The sequence below is a fragment of the Bidens hawaiensis genome, unplaced genomic scaffold, assembly GCF_021521415.1.
Source record: "Bidens hawaiensis isolate Kalapana, Puna unplaced genomic scaffold, B.hawaiensis_p1.1 tig00043362_1, whole genome shotgun sequence".
NCBI lineage: Eukaryota > Viridiplantae > Streptophyta > Magnoliopsida > Asterales > Asteraceae > Bidens > Bidens hawaiensis.
The window spans coordinates 73,931-77,974 of NW_027497679.1; the positions used below are offsets into that span (position 1 = coordinate 73,931).

At 32.5% G+C, this 4,044-nt stretch overlaps 1 pseudogene; it reads left to right on the top strand.

Annotated features, from left to right (window-relative positions):
* Positions 1-238: 238 nt before the first annotated feature.
* On the top strand, positions 239-1,229 carry LOC143594225 (histone deacetylase 6 pseudogene; annotated as a pseudogene).
* The last annotated feature ends 2,815 nt before the right edge of the window (positions 1,230-4,044 follow it).

Genomic DNA, 4,044 nt, shown 5'->3' on the forward strand with positions numbered 1-4,044 from the left:
TAATTGCAACCAATTTTTTATACAAAATTATTACTGAGAGACGGTGTCTAAGATCAATCGGGGTAGAATCCCCGAGCACGCAGGTCCCAATCAGAGTTTGACATCCATAACCAACTAACTGTTTGCCTGTGAATAAACATTCGAATCCAAAGCCTAAAAGTCATCAGAGATCCAAAAGAAAGCCCTAAATCGAAGCTGAGTTGTCAGTGTTATATGTGATTAATTCTTGGATATTAACATGGCAGGGGCTTCGTTTACCAAGCTTGACAAACTCGAAGCTGAGTTGGCTAAGTCGGCTTTGGTTCACCAGTGTTTGACAAATTCCAAACATGTCAACTTTTTACACGGGTGAATGAGGTTGTTAAACGACCCTATGAATGATTTTTGTTTGTGAATACCTCAGTTATGAATACATTGAAAAAAATGCTTGGCTTCTTAGAATCGGGCCATCATTCAAACTGTACGCAAGGTAATTTCATCAATTTTGGGTATAATGTTAAGACGAATCATGTAAGTTGGGCTTACAATTTTCCTGTATATCTCTAAAATCTAACATTGATTAAGCAATTTCGTCATCCAATTAATGTATCATTGTTATTGTGCAATGCACGTACAACGATAGAGTTGAAGAAGCTTTCTTTACAACTGACTGGGTTACGATGGTTTCGTTTCACAAGTTTAGGGATTTTTTCCCCGGTTTTGGGTCACATTAAAGACATTGGTGCGAATTAAAGAAAGTATGATGCTTTAAATGTGCCTTTGAATGATGGGATAGATGATATATATTTCATGGTCTTTTTAGACCGATTTTCCACAAAGTTATGGAAGTTTATCAGCCTGATGCTATTGTTCTTCAGTATGGGCCCGATTCATTGGCTGGTGATCGGTTCAGATGCTTTAATTTGTCTGTAAAAGGTCATGAAGATTGTCTTAGGTAACTTAGGCCGCTTAATGTTCCTCTCATGGTGTTAGGTGGAGGTGGTTATACTATTTACAACATGGACTGTTGTCGGTGTTATAAGATAGCAATTGCAGTGGATGTTGAACCTGAAAACAAACTGCCTTATAATGAGTACTATGAGCATTTTGGACAGGATTAAAATCTTCATGTTGAACTGAGTCCTCTTGACAACCAAAATACTGGATTTGGAAAAAAAAGTTATATTGTTTGTTTTGTTAGTTAGAAATGATATATTAGTCATTACTCTTCAAATAAGTGGTCACTTGGTTGGTGAAAGAATGCGAACATAGCAATAGATCATACCATTATGTGCCTAAAGGTGGCAAAAGGTGATAGTTGAGATTATTTAAAATCAATATATTATTTTAAAAGTAGTTGTAAATAGTTATTGACACAATGTTTGATTAAATAAACTAAAGAACAAACACAAATCCCTTCAACAACCTACAAAACTTTCACTTAAAAACAATGTTTGTCCTAATTAAGGGGAATATTAACTTAGGTTTCTAATTGTTAGACGAAACTAATGATTTGATAAAGAAGGTGAGAAAAGTGTTTCTCAAAACAGTTTATTATCATTATAGCGGCACTTTCGAATGACGATTTCCAATTATTACCCATTTTAAAATATAAAAAAGAAATAAATCTACAAAACTTCATAATACAAAGTTTATGTATAAAATATTAAAAACGTATACATTATTAATAAAAAATAATTAAAACTTAGTTTTTACATATAATCATAAAATTTTCGTTAATATAATTCATAAACTAATACAACTTCTATTATATTTGATAAGAATAAAAACTAATTAACAAATTAATTGTTCTTTTATTACACAAAAATAACAAAACTACAAAATCTATAAATACAACAAATACATACAAAATAATAAGAAAGTCACAAACTAAACAACATACTAGAAAAAATATAACAAATTAATAATTCATTCAAAAATGAAATGATAACACATGACGTACCCATTTCAGATAGACGTGGAACTATAATTGGCCTACATAAATTCAAATATATCAATTTATTAAAAACTCAATTCACTATCAAGCACAAAATACATATGTTAATCAACAAAAAACAAAATGTTGGGCTACATTAATTGACAGACACATGAGAGCCCATTTTTTATGATCCATTAAACAATATATATGTTCTACATCACCAACGAGCCGTAACAACTCAATACAAACGAAAAAAACACAAGCCATATAAATTTTTTTGTGCATTCATGTATATTAAGACAAAATTTCGCATCTTAAATAACAAAATGTTAGGACACTACTAGACCAATGAGACTCATTTGAGATATAAACAAAAAACAAAACAAACTAATAAATATAACATATTTTATAAGTTCATGTAACTAATAAGTTTAATACCTAAACACATCTTACCTGAAAAATATACATAAAGAATAAGTAATAAAAAATACATTATTAAAAACAAACTAAAAGTAACCCGCGTAACACGCAAGCTAAAAGCTAGTAAATAATATATAAATATTTGAACAAACTAATTAGAGCATTCCCATCTCAATCATTATCTTCACCCATCTTTAGAATTTAAACATATGTGGTGAAAAATAACTTCAACCCATTCACCATTTGTTTACCCTAACCCTAAATTATAAAAATTTGTTATACCAACTTTTTATATATAAAAAGCTACTATTCATCATTCTTTAAATTATCGTGAGTGTATAAAAACAAGAAATATAATAAAATAACTATTAGTGAATAAGACAAAGATAAAAATGGTGGATGAGTTGTGAGAGATTTTTAAAAATGAGTATTAAATGTTAATACATATGAATTGTTGTTAAATTATAGGGTAAAATATGATGAATGGAATGTGTATGATGTTACAGATATGCATCTCAACCCAGTTACAAGCATATAAACCGAAACTACAATAATGATTATATGCAATTACAAAACTTTTCATATTTAACCCAAAAAAGTAAAAGTTAACTTAAAAACAATCAACACTAACCAGTAAATATGTTTGACCTTAATGTGTGCATTAGTGATTCCTTTTAAGAAACTCAACGGTGCGACATAGAGTTGGTGAGTCTAATCCTCGGCCCATAGGACCTATGACACCAAACCAAAATCTCATCATCAATATGTATCCAAATCATACAAACTAAAAAGGCTCGAGTTCTCGTAAGCTAAACAAGTCGACTTGGCTCAATTACACCCCTCCCCGAAACGAACTCAAAATGTCTTAAGAAATTAGCTCCATTCAGACTGACTGGCCGAGTACCTCAAGTATTAAAAATACTTAAAAGTTATTTTTAAGCTATTACTCTTTTACACTCACCTTAATAAGGCTATGTGTAGTGGAGGGGCTATAATTTGGGACGAATTGCGACACGTGGCGCCCAATGAGCAAAGAGTAGGAAATTTGTGTTTTGGGGTGTAATTGTTTTGTAGCCCCTCTTGTGCCACGTCACCAAATTAAAAAACTTACCAACGTCGGGATCCTCCGAAACAACGATCCAAGCCCTTGTGAGGGCTACTTCCTCATCTCTGGTCGAATGTTTGTATGGATCACGTTGTGCAATCGGCTCCCCTGGTTGTTGTTTTTTTTGTGTTTACGGGCCGGATTTTGGCTTGAACCGGAGGCCCGTGTCGTTCGAGTCTCCGGTTCCGGCTCCGGCTCCGGTTGGGTAGACCCGAATGCCGGCATGAGTTTTGGGACATGAGGTAGTTTGTATCATAGTTACCTAATTCGTGGTACACCTCAGTACGGGTTCGCGAAACGGGTACGCAATTGGTAGATGCTTACGTTTTCGGTTCGCGGGGTAGGTTCATTTCGATACGAACCGGTACATACTGGTATGATGTACCATGTATTTCAATTCGATGTATTCGTTTTCTACTAAAGTTCAAAATATAATGCCTTTCATATATTTATTAATATTTGCAATTTAAAGTTCAAACTTCGAAACTTCAAATATAAGTTCAAAAATACATAATACTTCAAAACATAAGTTCAAAAAAGTTGACCATAAAAATTCTAAGATCCACATCTAATCAACTCATTATCTTTTTTTCATTTCCTT